The following is an 18,377-nucleotide window of genomic DNA, read 5'->3' as shown; positions in this document are numbered from 1 at the left end:
AACTTTATGCAAAAATCCAGTGATGTTCTTTGAAAAATTTGAGTGAATCATCCTTATCTTCATTCTGGTGCAACTTGGTGATTTGTACTGCAACCATCTTCTAACTTGCTCCTTTACCCCTGAGCTTTCTCCTGCTTGTAGTGCACCTTGCCAAACCATTAAGTCTAGGAGAGTGGACCCATTCGATGATTCTAAGTGCTTGCATTCATGCCCTCTTCTTTCTGTCAAAAACTAAAGTTTTGCACAACTTGCACTAACAAGTTTCTCCTTTTAACAAACTAACTTCACCACCCTCTTGTCCATCCAAAGAGACACTGATCTGGAGAATTTGGCCACTCCAAGAAAAGCCTAGGTGCATGTGGCATTTTGTCAAACACCTGGAGTGCATGGACATAATTGGCATGAGTGTTTGTTTGCATTCTGAACTTGGCCACCTGACCTAACCACCATGTCCATTTCCCTTGTGACTAATCCTAACCTAGCCCTGTTTCTTGCCAGCCTCACCCGCGACCTCTAGCATGCACTGGCATTTCATCGAACACATCCCGGGCGTCCTCTGGGCGCGCCCAGAGCATGCATTTGGCTCGCACGTGCGCCCGAGCCACCGCGTCTCGCCTCGCACCCGTTCTGGCCTTGGCCAACCGCAGCCAGCACGCCATGTATCCTCCTGCACCGCCACGCCACCCCGACCACCTATGGCACCCCACAGCGCCGTCGTTAGGGCACTCTTGGCGGCACGCCGGCGTCCGCAGTGTGCCTCTGCCACGGTCGGCGCCGCCCGAGCCACCCCGGCTCGCCACCTGCCCCTGGGAGCTGCGCAAGCTTACCCCCTCGCTCGTCGGCTAGCTCTCGTCGCCTCCACGTCGCCCTGCAAGCTATAGAATGTCAGTTCGCCAGCGACCTTATCCTCGGCCGCGGAACCACCATGGCCACGCTATATAAGAAGCACCCGAGCTCGTCCAGGCCTCGCGCAGCCTCTCTCACTCCCTCACCGACCCACCCATAGCAGTAGGAAGACCAGGGGAGCCGTCTTCTTCCTCTCTTGCAACTCCTGCCGCCGCCACTGCCCCGGCCACTCCGGCACCACCAGAGCCTCTCTCTCTCCACTCTCTTCACCAGGAGCTCTCCCTCCCTCTCGTGCGTGCACCCCCACGCTCAATTTTGGTCGGGAACCACCATAGCCCCGGCCCCCAAATCCAACCGAGGCCGCCATCCGCCGCGAGGCTCGTCGCCGATGACTCCCTCCATCCCCGTCACTCCCTTAGTCACCGGAAGAACCGCCCCAGTCTTGCGGATCCATCCCCGCCCTCCAAAGGCCGCGAGGAGCCGCCGCTCGCCAGTGTTGGTCACCGGAGCCCCCGCCTCTGTTCGACCAGAGGAGGAAGGAGGCGGGGGAGACCGGTCAAACCTGACCAGTGGGCCCTTGGACCCATTGTCAGTGACCCCGCCCCAGTCCACGTGGGTTAAGTGAAGACGTAAATCTCGAAGTACGTCTTCAACGTGTACCGGTTTGAAGCGTTTTTCTTTTCTTTTTCTGTTTTATTTAAAATCAGAATTTGACTAAACTTTGACTGGCTATATCTCTTTAAATATAACTCCAAATGAGTTGATTCTTTTTCCTACCTCTCTCAAATTTAGTCTAGTTTATTTTAAGATTTATTTGAAAAAAATTTAGACAATTTTTTTATGCTGTTTTGAAAATGTGAGTTAATTCAAATTTATTTAAAATAGGATCTTGGAGAGAGAGAAGGAAACTTTCAAAGTTTTGGAGTGCACCCTGCCTCCCCACAACTTGAAGGCAAGCATTCTGAACCCCGGCATAATATTTTTGGTGTGTTCGTTGACACGTTTATAACACCACCTCATTTCGGGAACTTGTTATTTCATGTGATATGATCATTTGCATGGATGCATATTAGTGATTTCCATGCTGTTGGAAATGAACACACTTGTGATGGTAATCATCCTCATGTGCCTTGCATGCATGCCGGAAGGAATCCGGGAAAGCCTCTGCCTTGGGTAGGCATGAGCTTGTTGCCGGTCTTCGTTGGGACGGTTGTGTCCGGTATGGCATAGTAAGGTATAATGAGTGTTGATTGTGTTGGTTGAAATGTATTTGTTATACATGTCATGCAGGGAAATTATAAACCTCCTGAGTTGACCATAGATTGAGTCTTGTTCCATTAACCCCCATACTTGTTTTGTACTACAACTTGTCCCTACAACAGGTAGGGTACGGTTCAGTAAGTAGTCAACCCCTTTCAAGCACACACCGTACAGAGAGGCCATGGTGGAAGATACCGGTTGTAGCCGGTAGGCAGGCCACCTGGTCCGGGGGCATGGGTGTATCCGGTTGGGACCGAGAGGGGGGCACCCCTTAGAGCGCGCGGTATAAATTTGATCCCATGCTACGCGAGGTTGTAGACTCCCCACTTAGAGTTTTGCTTGACATGTGTCGTGGGTGATTCTAGACACCGGTGAGTTAAGCTGGTGTGTGCAAGTCAGGTGTGTTTTCAATTAAACGACCGTAGACGAAATTAGTCCCGATGGACTAAAGGAATCCGTCACTCGTGGGTAAAGAGTACACCCTCTGTAGAGATTAAACCTATTCGAATAGCCGCGTCCATGACTAAGGACTACAGTCTGGGATGGGTCAAGTGTCGGTCTTAGTGCCGGTCTTCGGAGGAGAAACTACTAAACCAGAACGTGGATCATGACTGATGACTTGTGATAATTGTGTTATGTTTATTATGGACTAACCCATTATATTATTTGAATTATTGAGTATCCCTGGTACGGTTCTACCTCCTGGATATTCATTGTGATTATTTATTTCATAAGCCCTTTATGTGGTGTCGCTGAGACGCCCGACGGTGGCATTGCTTGTTATTTATTTACTTTATAAGCCCTTTATGTGGCGTCGCATAGACGCCCGACTGTGGCATTGCTTGTAATTTATTTACTTCATAAGCCCTTTATGTGGCGTCGCACAGACGCCCGACTGTGGCATTGCTTGTTATTTATTTACTTCATAAGTCCTTTATGGGGCGTCGCACAGACGCCTGACTGTTGCATGCTTGTTATTTATTTACTTTATAAGCCCTTTATGTGGTGTTGCTTAGGTGCCCGACTGAGGCATGCTTCATATCATGGTCCTTTCGAGGCGTCGCTTCAGACACCCGATCGGTGCATGTTATTGCTACCCCATTATTGCATATTCATGTTGCATATTAATAACTTGCATGCATGCATCAGAGATTTTTATTTTATTACTGATGATGTGATCATAGAATATTTCAGCGCACGATTATCATTTATATTATACCCGTGTTCATAATGTTTGCAAGTACATTCAAAGTACTCACTGGCTTGTCCCTGGCTATTGTCTTGGCCAGATTTCTTGCACGGAAAGGAGCGACGCGGTGACAGCCCCGGACCTAAGCAGCGGTGATAGCAGCCTCGTGAAGATAGGAGTTAACCTGGTCAGCTATTCCTGTTGGGAAATGGAGTCCCATAGACACCGATGATCCACAAACCGCTTCCGCCCTCAACCACTAGAAACCACTTGTTGTACTCACAGGCCAGAATGGTCTTGTACTACATATTTTGTATTTTGCTTGGAATTTTCTGTATCAAGTTGGTGCCTCATCAACTAACAGTAATCCTGGGGCTGGTGAGCACAACGTCCATTTTCTGGAATTTAATACCCGGAAACCGGTCGTGACAGGAGTACACATTTGTTTTCTTAGTTTGTAGTGAACTAATCATTTGTTGAAATTGTGAAATATATATATTAGGCTATTGACTTCGAATTTAATGGTCTATACAATTCAATAGTTACAATCATTGTCGAATCCCAAGATGTATACACGGTCTATAGTACTTCACAACATGCTCAAACTCACATAATCCCAGTGAAATGAGAATCTAAATGCATTTCATAGTTATTACTTTGTAGGATGCAACAAAAACAACCATAACTCTACATCAGCCTTTATAGAAGCAACATTTTGACATATCCCAATGTGTGAATGAAACATGCAGAGAGAGCTTTTGAAGATGGAGCAGATAGGGCGGGAAAGATTGTATGTATGTGGATGAGAGAGTAGAGGACAAACCTAACGAGACAGAGAGTGAGAGAGAGAGAGAGAGAGATAGAGAGAGAGAGAAAGAGAGAGGAAGAAGTTAGGTCTGTGAGAAAGATGGAGACATGTAATATACATGAGATGCCTGTGCATTCAAATTCTGTATACGTGGAAGGAGAAGAGATAACATGTTTGATGAGAGAGATGGAAAAACATGGAGGAGAGGGGAAGGATCTCGTGGGTTGAGGGATTGACAATTTTGTGCGGGGGAGAGAGGGATTGGTAATTTTGTGCAAGAGAGAGAGAGAGGGTGGGGGGAGGAGTCAGTCAGCCGTCGTCACATCACCCTGCTTCCAAATGACCCCACATTCTCTAGCGCGGTGTGGTCGCCGTCTTCGATCTGATCGATGCCCTCTTTGAAGATTGAGGTGTTGTGCATGTTGGGGTGCAAAGAAGCACAAGCGAGAGTGGTCGCTGTATAACATTGGATGGGGATGAATTGTGTGCTCGGGGGAGTGTGTGTGTGTGTGTTGTGCTGCGTGTCTCTCTCTCTGTGTGTGTGTGTCTGTGTGTGTGTGTGTCAGATATTAAGAGAAAACAAACCTAAGGAGAGAAATGGGTATTCACGAAGAGACTGTATGGGCCTTGAGGTGGGCAGGGGCCGGGTGAGGGTGTCAAAATGTGCGCGCTGATGCATTTGTTGCATGCGATCGTGCGAGAGACGGACGAATCGAGAGAGATGGTTGCTGTGTTACGGATGCTCCTCACTCTCTCTCTCTATCTCTCTCTCTCTCTCTCTCTCACACACACACACACACACAACCAAGTAAACTAGAAGACCGTTCTCTCATGTATACACAACGTATCAGCATCTGTCTATGTCTCACTCATGCATGATCATTTGCACATTCACACCTCTCTATGTCTGTATCACACGCACACCGTCTCCACACTGCCCTTCCGCCACAACACACATATGGACACATCCACACGTTCTCTCTCAGTCACACACACAAAATCAGTATTAAAAAAACTAGGGCACACCTAAAACGGCTCAATCCAAATAAACACGAACTGGAGCTAAATTCAAATATATGGAAATATTGCAGCATCAAGAACTTTCCCAGGAAAAGAAGCTGAGTAATATTCGAGGATTGTTTTCACACAAACAAAAAGGTTCGGTGGATGTCCTTCGAGCGCGACACAGTGACGCACCGTTCGATCGACCGCGCGGCCGCGGTTCACGCGATTGCACAGGATTCCGTATCGTGGCTATGGTACTAACTAATAAAAGTGCTGCCTAAGTCTAATGTTTACGTATACTAGTACGGTTTTCTTTTAAGTTTGACCAACCTTATATAAAACTAAAGTAAGCTCCCACACGCGCACTCATCAATATGCCGCCGCCGCCGTTGCGCATGCGGGCGCCCGCCTGCTCCGGCCAACAATTTCTCGCCCATCACCGCCGTGTCGCCGCCATCCCTGTGCCATGAAGCCGAAGGCTTGCCCGCTCATGTCGTCTGCAGTCCCTTCTCGCGATGCCGCCACGTTGCCAAGCACGCGAGCAGCTGGTGGAGCCGCATCTATGCATGCAGCGTACGAAGAGGAGGACGAGCGCGTGCTCCAGCACGCCGGCGAGGAGACGCGCATGGTGGCTGTCACGGCGGAAGCCGGTTGCGCGCGCGTCGAGACCGCAAACCGGGTGCGGACGCGGAATCTACCTTCGAGCCACGGGATCCTGCAATCTGAAGGAGTAATTTGGGTCAGTCGACTCATGTGAGCCGTTTGATGCAACATGGATGGCTAGAAGGGATTCTTCCACCTCTTCTGCCGTCTTCTTCCTTCGCTCTGTCGAACTTCTTTCACAAATCGACTTACCCAAATTATACTACTAGTATGAACGTATTATGTACAGTAGGAACACGAAGATACGAGCAGTAGTACCAACTGCAAGAAGAATAGTAGTAAGACATAGTACTAGTACTACTGTACGTACTAAAGAGTTCAAATAATGAGAAAGAACATAAACATAGTTCTGCTGGGGCCTCAGCACAACACACCCTTGAAAATAAACTAAGCAACTAGTCCGCTTGACACTACAGTAGAACCAGCATGAGCGACGACACTGCCACCTACTCGGAGTCCGAGTCCACTTCATCGACTTTTTCCTCGTCCCTCTTCCTCTTCCTCTTCCCCGACGCTTCTTTGCTTGAACCGGACACTGGGCTCTGCTTCTTCATCCAACCCTTGTAGATATTTAAACAAAGGTAGGCATCCATTGCTGCATACAAGATGTGATCTTCATCTAATGTCTTCGACTCCCATGCATGATGAAACTCGTGATGAGGTTTCTTCAGTTTAGCGTACGAAGGATCAATCATGGCTGCTGCCAGGGTCAGCATTGAAGGTTGAGGGGAGGACACCAGGCTTGCCTTCTGGAGATCGAAAGGCTGGCCTACAACAAGACCTATCCGACGCAGGACATCCCTGTTGTTCTTAAAGCCTATAGTAACGAATTTCACTCTTTTGTCCTTGAGGAAGTTCTTAATATCCTGGCACTCAACGTCGGCATGGCATATGTGGTAGACCAAGCAAATGTTATGTATGCAAACCTGAATCACGGCGGGCTTCTTCCTCTCTTCGTCCTTTAGATCCTTCTCTCATCCCAGGACTGTGGTGTACTCAACATCTAGCCCAGCAACCCACTCATCCGTTGAACTGTTGAACATGCGTAGGAAGCGAGCAAGCCATGCTTTCACCGTCGCAGATCCATGTGTGTAGATGACGATGAACTGATCGCTGGTGATGGCTCTAACTTGGTACTTAGCGGCGACCATGGAGATTTGGGAGGCCATGGATTTTGGAGGAGGGTTAGGAGAAGTTGAACTGTTGTACCCCGCAAAAAAAAACTGGGAGCGAACTAATGTGAAAGGACGGGACGACTGGGAGCGAACTCTTGTAAGGTAGAAGACGGGGACGAGTAGAGTGTGCGAACGGCGTGGAGTTGCTGGCTTGCCCGGTGGATAAACGGCTGCAAGCCCCTAAAGAGTTCTAGAGAACTATGCGGGACCCACTAGATGTCATGTCTACTAGACCCATATCGTAGGCCTAACGGTATAGCTTCTGCCTGTTCGCACGCCATGCCGGCGCGTGGATGTAACTTCACTTAATTACGTCAATCGTCGGGCCTCCCATGACCTTCGCCTCCCTCGCGCGGTCGTGCCCTTTGAGACTTCGACCGGCTATAAATGAGCAATTTTTTTGCCTACTCCACATGCATGATACTCCCTCTGGTCCTTTTTACTCCCGTCAATCGTTTGCAAAGTGTTTGACCAAATTTATACTTTTTTTGAACACCACCTTATATTAATTAACCAGCCACACCAGTACACTCATTCGATACAATATTCACCACACAGGGCGGTACGTTATTTACAAGAATACCATCTAATCTATTGTCAAAGCTATACTTAGCGATTAAGTGTGCCACCTTATTGGCCGAACGACTAATCTTTGACAATTGAAGATTGTTGATCAACTTCGAGATGCTCAACGCTTTCATCTTTAGGTCACGCATAGCAGACCTGTCATAGTCCCCCGATGCAAGAGACGCTACCACAAAAGCGCAATCAGTCTCTAAAATTACAGGATTATGAAGACAAATACCTATGTAGAGACCGGCAATGAAAGCCCTAAGCTCCGCTTCCTCCACGCTTTGACAGGTGTCACATCCCTAGTCTGGTCTTGCTCCGGAGACGTTCCAGAGTACCTGTCTGTGAAGCAGTGCCTCCCTTGTTGATTTACCAGGCAAGCAAACCCCCTTGTTCATTCCGATACAATCCTACTCTCTCGCTCCTGCTCTCAGTTATTGCATTAAGACAACAACGATTCATCTGCTACTTTGTGCTGCGGTAGTTGAACCCATTCCTTTGCATGACCTGTCATTGCCACAGTAAATAGTTGAAACCCACTAGCATGTGTAGGAGTTGATTGAAGCCATTGTTGTGTTCCTACCAAGCTATGCCTGCTATTGCTTAGAGTTGTGTCAGGTCTGATTCATTGGGAGTGAATTGGAGTGTTACGATATGTTCTGGTGCTGAGAGTTCAGTGTGTGAACACGATTTGGTAAAGGTAGCGGTGAGAGGCCATGTAGGAGTACATGGTGGGTTGTCTCACTGGAACCGTCCTTAAGCACTGAGTTCTATGTATGTTGTCCAATGACTCGATACTACCACACATTGGGCTCCGGGTGCTCCAAGCCCTCTCGACTTATTCACCAACTTGATCTCTGTCCAGGAGTCGCAACTAGTTTCTGGTGTTTGTAGGTAGTGTTAGTAGTCTACCAAGTGGCACCCAGCCAGGTGGGCTTGGGACAGACTAGGCACAAGTGGCACGGTGTACCAAGCGTATATCCATCCGGCGAGGTGGGCTTGGGAACCCTGCACAGATCGTTTGGGGCCGTGAGTGAAACCCCGGCCGGATCTCCTTGCGGATGGAACCCGAATAGGCGATAAACCTGGACTAGAGTCTTGTGTGGTTAGTCAGGTCGTGGCCGACACCCTCGCCAGGTTTCCGCTTGAAGGTTGCCGAGATACATGACGTGTACATGGCGGTAAGTGGCGAGAGCGTGTGTGAAGAAGTACACCCCTGCAGGGTTAACATGATCTATTCGAATAGCCGGGTCCGTGGTTATGGACTTGTTGGATGCTTACATGGTACATAGACAACTTGAAGTGGATACTATAAAATGCTCAAGACAAGTGTGAGTGCTATGGATGGCCTTCTCGTAGGGAGACGGGGATGAATCCATAGTAGTGTATTGTGTGGTGATTAGTGGACTCGTGTACGTTGTCTCACCTCAACAGTTTCTGGTAGTCGTAGAACAGGATATCCACAGAGTCAAAGCTGGCTTGCTGCAACTAAACCCCACATTACCCTCTTGATACAAATGCATGTATGATAGGATCTGATGTAAGTCTTGCTGAGTACCTTTGTACTCATGTTGCTTTATTTATGTTTTTGCAGTGGAGACTTCGGTCTTACTAGTGTTCTCATGGACTTCGACAAGTAGCTTGTACCTCAGCTACGATCTTGATCGGACGTTGTAGTTAGTCAGGCTCGTCAGCCTTTTTCATTTGTAGATGTCTGTACCCAGACATGTAATGCTTCCGCTTGTTGCTTGTATGCTCTGTATGATGGGTCTTGTGACCTCTGTTTGCAATAGATGCTATGATGGCTCTTCTGAGCTTTTATCTATATGAGTTGTTAAGTTATGCTGTGATGCCATGTTGTACAGCACATACTTGCATGTTATGCGTACGTGTAATGTGTATTGCTATGTGTGGGATCTGACTATCTAGTTGTTTATCCTTAGTAGCCTCTCTTACCGGGAAATGTCTCCTAGTGCTTCCACTGAGCCCTGGTAGCTTGCTACTGCTCCGGAACACCTAGGCTGGCCGGCATGTGTCCTTCTTCGTTCCTGTGTCTGTCTCTTCGGGGAAATGTCACGCGATGAATACCGGAGTCCTGTTAGCCCGCTACAGCCCGGTTCACCGGAGTCCTGTTAGCCCAGTGCTATAGCCTGGATTCACTCGCTGATGACCGACACGTTCGATGGTGGGTCATGGATGCCTGTCCCTGTAAGTTAGTGCCACTTTGGGTTTACGACTAGCCATGTCAGCCCGGGCTCCTTATCATATGGATGCTAGCGACACTGTCATATACGTGTGCCAAAAGGCGCAAACGGTCCCGGGCAAAGGTAAGGCGACACCCGTGGGGATACCGTGCGTGAGGCCGCAAAGTGATATGAGGTGTTACATGCTAGATCGATGTGGCATTGAGTCGGGGTCCTGACAGCGTTGGTATCAGAGCCTGACTGCCTGTAGGATTACCAAGCCAAACTGGTCGCAGTTGAGTCTAGAAATTCTTTAGTTATGTAAGGGAATTGATTGTGGGAAGGAACGTAAGGCTCTTTTTACTCCTTTACCTCATGGCCTTCCGATCTGAGTCGTCCTATCCTTCCTACGGGGTTAAGGAACTAGGCTTTCTCTTCCGTCTATCAGGATCACGTGTTACTACTCCGTAGTCCCATAGGATTGGTTGGTCAGAGTCATACCCCAGTTTTGAGTATTTCCGGTGTAGTCTGTTTAGTATGATCTCAGAGCCTTGAGTATTGTTGATGAGTATGTTACCACCCCATTTTTAGTAGGATGTCTCATTCTGAGCATTTTACTGCCGTTATGCTGCCGGAATTTTCCCTAGGAGTTCGAGAGATACTAATTCCTTGTCCTACATTCTACAGTCCATAGTTGATGCTGATTCCGTCCGTGGTTTCGTTTTACCAGGATGTCATCAAGTTCTATTGTTCGTAGCCAGAACCACGGAGATGGTAGGGATGAGGATCCTCCCGACCAGCCTTCGTTGGCGGAGTTCATGTTAGAAATGGAGAGGAGCAAGCGTGAGTCCAACCACTTGTTGGCACATATCGAGGAGAATACCGCACATTAGTCCAATAAGTCTGTGACTATTCATGACTTCATTCGCTTGCACCCACCCACCTTTCATCATTCCATCGAGCCACTCGATGCAGATGACTGGCTCCGTAGCATCACCCATAAGCTGCGTTCCGCGAACGTAGCTGAAGATGACAAGGTCACCTATGCCACATACCACCTGGAAGGTCCTGCTAGTCTTTGGTGGCAGAACTATGAGGCTATGCTTCCAGCTGACCAGACTTCCACCTGGAGGGATTTCGTTGAGGCTTTTCGCGAGCATCACATTCCTGAAGCCCTCATCGATCGCAAGAGAGAAGAGTTCTGTAGTTTCACCCAGGGTAAGTTGGCTGTTGATGCTTACAGTAGATAGTTTGAGAACCTCGCCTGTTATGCCACAGAAGAGGTGTCCACGGACGCCAAGAAGCAGGCTAGGTTCCGGAAGGGTCTCAACCCCAAGTTGCGTCGTGATCTCCACCTGCATCATTGTGTTACATTCCAAGCTCTTGTGAACAAAGCCATCAATGCAGAGACAGCTCAGCTCACTTATGAGGAGTCTCATAAGCACACCCGTGATTTGGGTTCTTCCTCCAGTTCTAGCTCTCAGAAGCGCCGGATTTGGGTTCCGAACTCCGCTCTTCCACCCAAATATGTACTGAGGCCATCTTATGTGGCACCTCATCCAGTTCAGCAGTATGCTCCACCCAGGTCTATTGGTGGACCGCCTTCCAATGCGGGTCCACATCCTACCTCCAAGATTTGTTACAAGTGCGGAGAGCCAGGCCACATTGCCCGTATTTGCACTCAGATCAGAGCTGCTCCACCTCAGCCCGAGAAGTCTGTTGGCTGTGTTAAACCATCACGCAAGATGATCAGTGCCAAGTCAGCTCCCACTGAACATGGACGTGTGCATCACGTCTCAGCTAAAGACGCTCATGATGATCCAGATGTCGTTCTTGGTACACTCCTTGTCAACTGTCATCCGGCATCGGTTTTGTTCGATACTGGAGCGTCTCATTCCTTCATTTCTGAAATCTATGCCCGCTTGCACGACATGTCCTTTTGTGATATGCCCTCCCCATTACTTATTCAAACTCCTGGATCCAAATGGCAAACTTCTAGGATAAGTCATGGCAATGAAATCCATGTTGACAGACTTGTATTCCTTGCTTCCTTGATATCTCTCAAGTCTTCAGATATTAACATCATTTTGGGTATGGACTGGATGACAGCTCATCATGCCAAGATTGATTGTTTCACCAGGTCTGTTCAGCTTACACACCCATGTGGCAAGATAGTCACTGTCTCCACTAGGGTTGCAAAGCGTCAGCTCTATTCTCTTAATGCCAGCCCTCTTCCAGACCTTGAAGATATCCCGGTAGTCCGTGACTTTCCGGATGTCTTTCTAGAGGAACTGCCAGGTGTTCCGCCTGACAAAGATGTAGAGTTCGTCATAGATCTTATCCCAGGAACTGCTCCAATCTCTAGGAGACCCTACAAGATGGCACCCTTAGAACTAGCCGAGCTTAAGAAACAACTTGATGAGTCCTTGCAAAAAGGTTTCATCCGTCCTAGTTCTTCTCCTTGGGCTTGCCCCGTCCTCTTCATCAAGAAGAAGGATGGTACAGACCGGATGGTTGTAGATTATCGTCCCGTTAATTTGGTCACGATAAAGAACAAGTATCCGCTCCCCAGGATCAACGACCTGTATGATCAGCTCGCTGGATCCTCAGTCTTCTCCAAGATGGATTTGAGGTTGGGCTACCACCAAATCAAAATCAGAAACGGGGACATTCCCAAGACAGCTTTTGTCACTCGTTATGGTCAGTGCGAGTACACCGTCATGTCCTTTGGTCTAACCAACGCTCCAGCTACATTCTCCCGCTTGATGAACTCGATCTTCATGGAGTACTTAGATAAATTTGTCGTGGTTTACCTTGATGATATTCTTATTTACTCGAAGAACGAGGAAGAGCATGCTGAACATCTTAGACTTGTATTAGAAAAACTCAGAGAGCACCGCCTTTATGCCAAGTTCTCCAAGTGTGAATTTTGGTTGCCAGAAGTGACCTACCTAGGCCACGTAATCTCTAGTAAGGGCATTGCTGTCAATCCCGAGAGAGTCAAGGCTGTTCTCGATTGGGCTCCACCTGAAACAGTCAAACAAGTTAGGAGTTTCCTTGGTCTAGCCAGCTATTGTCGCCGCTTTGTTGAAAATTTCTCCAAAGTAGCCAAACCCCTCACGGAACTTCTCAAGAAAGATAAAAAGTTTGAGTGGTCCCCATAGTGTGAACACAGTTTTCAAGAACTAAAAAGACGCCTGACTTCTGCTCCCATACTTGTGCCACCGGATTTCACTAAAGACTTTATTATCTACTGCGACGCCTCACGACAGGGACTAGGTTGCATTCTTATGCAGGATCATCATGTGATTGCCTATGCATCTCAACAGTTGCATCCACACGAGGAGAATTATCCTACACATGATCTAGAGCTTGCAGCCGTAGTCTATGCTCAAGACCTGGCGACATTACCTTCTTGGTAAACGTTGCGAGATCTACACCGATCACCAGAGTCTCAAGTATATCTTCACCCAACCGGATCTAAACCTTAGGCAAAGACGTTGGTTGGAGTTGATCACAGATTATGATCTAGGGATTACCTACACCCCAGGAAAAGCCAATGTCATGGCTGATGCTCTAAGCCGTAAATCCTATTGCAACAATCTCATGTTGCAGCAAGGCCAACCACTTCTCTATGAGGAATTCTGTAAGCTTAATCTTCACATAGCTCCTCGCGGATTTCTTTCCACCTTGGTGGCGAAACCTGATCTTGAGGATCAGATTATCGCAGCTCAAAAGCAGGACACAGGAATTTCCCGAATCAAGAGAAACATTAAGAAGGGAGTTGGTGGATGTTTCTCTATGGATGATCGTGGTGTTGTTTTCTTTGAGAATCGCTTGGTGGTTCCCAAGAATCAACATCTGCGACAATTGATTCTTAAGGAGGCGCATGAATCTCCTCTCACGATTCATCCCGGTAGTACTAAGATGTATCAGGACCTACGCCAGAGGTTCTGGTGGACTAGGATGAAGAGAGAAATCGCTCAGTTTATTGCTAACTGTGATGTTTGTCGTCGCGTTAAGGCAGAGCATCAAAGGCCTGCTGGCACTCTTCAGCCTTTAGCTATTCCTGAGTGGAAATGGGATAAAGTTGGTATGGACTTCATCACCGGCTTTCCCAGGACCAAGAGAGGGAATAACGCTATCTTCGTAGTCGTTGATCGTCTTTCCAAAGTGGCTCACTTCCTTCCTGTTCGAGAGAGTATCACTGCTAGTCAGCTTGCTGACTTATACATTTCTCGAATAGTGTCACTTCATGGTGTTCCACTAGAGATCAATTCAGACCGTGGCAGTCTTTTCACTTCTCATTTCTGGGAGAGTTTCCAAACTGCCATGGGAACCCATCTTTCTTTCAGTACCGCTTTCCACCCTCAATCAAGTGGTCAGGTGGAACGGGTCAACCAAATTCTCGAAGACATGCTTAGAGCTTGCGTTATCTCATTCAGTATGGATTGGGAGAAATGTCTTCCTTTTGCCGAGTTTGCTTATAACAATAGCTATCAATCCAGCCTCAAGAAAGCTCCTTTTGAGGTTCTCTATGGAGGAAGATGTCGAACACCTTTGAACTGGTCAGAAACCGGTGAAAGACAATTCTTTGGACCGGACATGATCCAGGAGGCAGAAGAGCAAGTTCGCATCATTCGTGAGAACCTGAAAACAGCCCAGTCTCGTCAAAAGAGTCAGTATGATCGTCATCATAAGGATATGACTTATGAAATTGGCGACAAAGCTTACCTTCGGGTTACTCCTTTGAAGGGTACCCATCGTTTCGGTATCAAGGGAAAGTTGGCTCCTCGTTACATTGGTCCTTTTCGCATTCTCGCTAAACGAGGAGAGGTTGCCTACCAATTGGAACTACCCCCACATCTTTCTCGAGTTCATGATGTCTTCCACGTCTCTCAACTCAGGCGTTGCTTCTCGGATCCTATCCGCGGAGTGGACCACGAAACGCTCGATCTCCAAGATAACCTCACATACCGAGAGTACCCGATTCGCATTCTTGATCAAGCAGAGCGTGTCACTCGACGTCAGAACATCAAGTTTCTCAAGGTTCAGTGGTCTCATCATTCCGAGAGAGAAGCTACTTGGGAGCGAGAAGATCATCTTCGACTGGAGTACCCCGCTTTCTTTCCGTCGACCCCTGAATCTCGGGACGAGATTCTTTCAAGTGGGGGCGAGTTGTCACATCCCTAGTCTGGTCTTGCTCCGGAGACGTTCCAGAGTACCTGTCTGTGAAGCAGTGCCTCCCTTGTTGATTTACCAGGCAAGCAAACCCCCTTGTTCATTCCGATACAATCCTACTCTCTCGCTCCTGCTCTCAGTTATTGCATTAAGACAACAACGATTCATCTGCTACTTTGTGCTACGGTAGTTGAACCCATTCCTCTGCATGACCTGTCATTGCCACAGTAAATAGTTGAAACCCACTAGCATGTGTAGGAGTTGATTGAAGCCATTGTTGTGTTCCTACCATGCTATGCCTGCTATTGCTTAGAGTTGTGTCAGGTCTGATTCATTGGGAGTGAATTGGAGTGTTACGATATGTTCTGGTGCTGAGAGTTAAGTGTGTGAACACGATTTGGTAAAGGTAGCGGTGAGAGGCCATGTAGGAGTACATGGTGGGTTGTCTCACTGGAACCGTCCTTAAGGAATGAGTTCTATGTATGTTGTCCAATGACTCGATACTACCACACACTGGGCTCCGGGCGCTCCATGCCCTCTCGACTTATTAACCAACTTGATCTCTGTCCAGGAGTCGCAACTAGTTTCTGGTGTTTGTAGGTAGTGTTAGTAGTCTACCAAGTGGCACCCGGCCAGGTGGGCTTGGGACAGACTAGGCACAAGTGGCACGGTGTACCAAGCGTATATCCATCCGGCGAGGTGGGCTTGGGAACCCTGCACACATCGTTTGAGGCCGTGAGTGAAACCCCGGCCGGATCTCCTTGTGGATGGAACCCGAATAGGCGATAAACCTGGACTAGAGTCTTGTGTGGTTAGCCAGGTCGTGGCCGACACCCTCGCCAGGTTTCCGCTTGAAGGTTGCCGAGATACATGACGTGTACATGGCGGTAAGTGGCGAGAGCGTGTGTGAAGAAGTACACCCCTGCAGGGTTAACATGATCTATTCGAATAGCCGGGTCCGCAGTTATGGACTTCTTGGATGCTTACATGGTACATAGACAACTTGAAGTGGATACTATAAAATGCTCAAGACAAGTGTGAGTGCTATGGATGGCCTTCTCGTAGGGAGACGGGGATGAATCCATAGTAGTGTATTGTGTGGTGATTAGTGGACTCGTGTACGTTGTCTCACCTCAAGAGTTTCTGGTAGTCGTAGAACAGGATAGCCATAGAGTCAAAGCTGGCTTGCTGCAACTAAACCCCACATTACCCTCTTGATACAAATGCATGTATGATAGGATCTGATGTAAGTCTTGCTGAGTACCTTTGTACTCATGTTGCTTTATTTATGTTTTTGCAGCGGAGACTTCGGTCTTACTAGTGTTCTCATGGACTTCGACAAGTAGCTTGTACCTCAGCTACGATCTTGATCGGACATTGTAGTTAGTCAGGCTCTTCAGCCTTTTTCATTTGTAGATGTCTGTACCCCGACATGTAATGCTTCCGCTTGTTGCTTGTATGCTCTGTATGATGGGTCTTGTGACCCCTGTTTGCAATAGATGCTATGATGGCTCTTCTGAGCTTTTATCTATATGAGTTGTTAAGTTATGCTGTGATGCCATGTTGTACAGCACATACTTGCATGTTATGTGTACGTGTAATGTGTATTGCTATGTGTGGGATCTGACTATCTAGTTGTTTATCCTTAGTAGCCTCTCTTACCAGGAAATGTCTCCTAGTGCTTCCACTGAGCCCTGGTAGCTTGCTACTGCTCCGGAACACCTAGGCTGGCCGGCATGTGTCCTTCTTCGTTCCTGTGTCTGTCCCTTCGGGGAAGTGTCACGCGATGAATACCGGAGTCCTGTTAGCCCGCTACAGCCCGGTTCATCGGAGTCCTGTTAGCCCAGTGCTACAGCCTGGATTCACTCGCTGATGACCGATACGTTCGATGCTGGGTCATGGATGCCTGTCCCTGTAAGTTAGTGCCACTTTGGGTTTACGACTAGCCATGTGAGCCCGGGCTCCTTATCATATGGATGCTAGTGACACTGGCATATACGTGTGCCAAAAGGCGCAAACGGTCCCGGGCAAAGGTAAGGCGACACCCGTGGGGATACCGTGCGTGAGGCCGCAAAGTGATATGAGGTGTTACATGCTAGATCGATGTGGCATTGAGTCGGGGTCCTGACAACAGGCATCAACGAAATCCCACGACCAAATTTATACTAAAAATATCAATATCTACAATACTGATTATAATGAGTATAAGAACTACGTTTTATAATGAGTGTAAAAATATTGATTTGACATTGTGAATGTTGATACTCCCTCCGTCTAGGTGAGTAGTCATCTTAGGCTGTGCACCGTGACCAAGGAGGAGGGGAAAACGAGAGACATTAATGTTTATTTGCTAATTAATAGTATTGCATGCAATGAACTAACCACTGCATGTCATGTTTGATAGTCTCAGGTCATTAAAAGCATGCACACCCTCATCTCTTATTGGTTGATATGTTAAGAAACAAGAAACGAGGTAGAAGTTAATGCACTGCGCCTACGTGTTTTGGGGTTATTTGGTTTTTGTAAGATGACTTACACACCTAGACGGAGGGAGTACATTTTTCTATAAGTCTGTTGAAAGTAGAGGTACATTGACTTCAGACAAAACTTAAATGCACAATGTAGACTAGCTCCTCCGTCCAGGTGCGTGCCATGTCCTATCTTGTCATCACAACAAGGTTAGCTATTAGAGTACCACTACCTCCCTTCTAGTTTAAAGGGCTACATTCAAAAATTTCACCTACTCTTAGCAAGTTAGTAGAGGCGGTGGAATAATTTTTGAAGTCTACAAAAGTACTCAACTAGTGCTGTCGTTCTTCACAAAAAAAGTGTTTACCAATGCATGCATGAACACTAGTTACTCTAACCCCCTCTCTTCTTTAATTCTTTGCCACATTAGCATGTTTGCTATTCCCGTGTGCATGATACCAGCTAAGATACCACCATTATGGCTAGCCTTAATCATCGCATGCAATAATTTAGTGCACCTTGAAATATGAACATGTGTGGGGCGTGTATGTTTTTAATGACTTGAGACTATACCTAGCCCGGCATGCAAGATGACTTATTATGCACCGTTCCCCATACCCACAGGAAGCCCGTTCGTCTCCAAATATTTTCCTCTCCATGTGTGGAAACAATATGCCTGCCAAACTCTCCTTCTCTCTCAGGCGGTCCCACCACTCCACCCCGTGTGAAAAAATCTGCATGCATGACTCTCCTCCCCCCACGCTCGTCCAATCCGCTGTGACCAGCAATATTTCCACCCCTTCGCTCCCCCATAATTTACTCCAACAAATATGCCCACGTAGTTGTTACTTAACTGCAGATGCATTGGGTCATTGACATATGGGCCCAACAAGGGTCTTGCCCACATGTCAGTGATGCAACTGGACCTGTAGTTAAGTTAGTGCAGCTCATTCCATATCTTATGTAGGTGTGCCATTGCTCGCTATAAATACTGCGCCCACAACATCGCTATCTCCTCCCCCTCACGT

Source organism: Triticum aestivum, chromosome 6B (genome assembly GCF_018294505.1).
Source record: "Triticum aestivum cultivar Chinese Spring chromosome 6B, IWGSC CS RefSeq v2.1, whole genome shotgun sequence".
Lineage (NCBI taxonomy): Eukaryota > Viridiplantae > Streptophyta > Magnoliopsida > Poales > Poaceae > Triticum > Triticum aestivum.
This window is presented reverse-complemented; position numbering follows the sequence as displayed.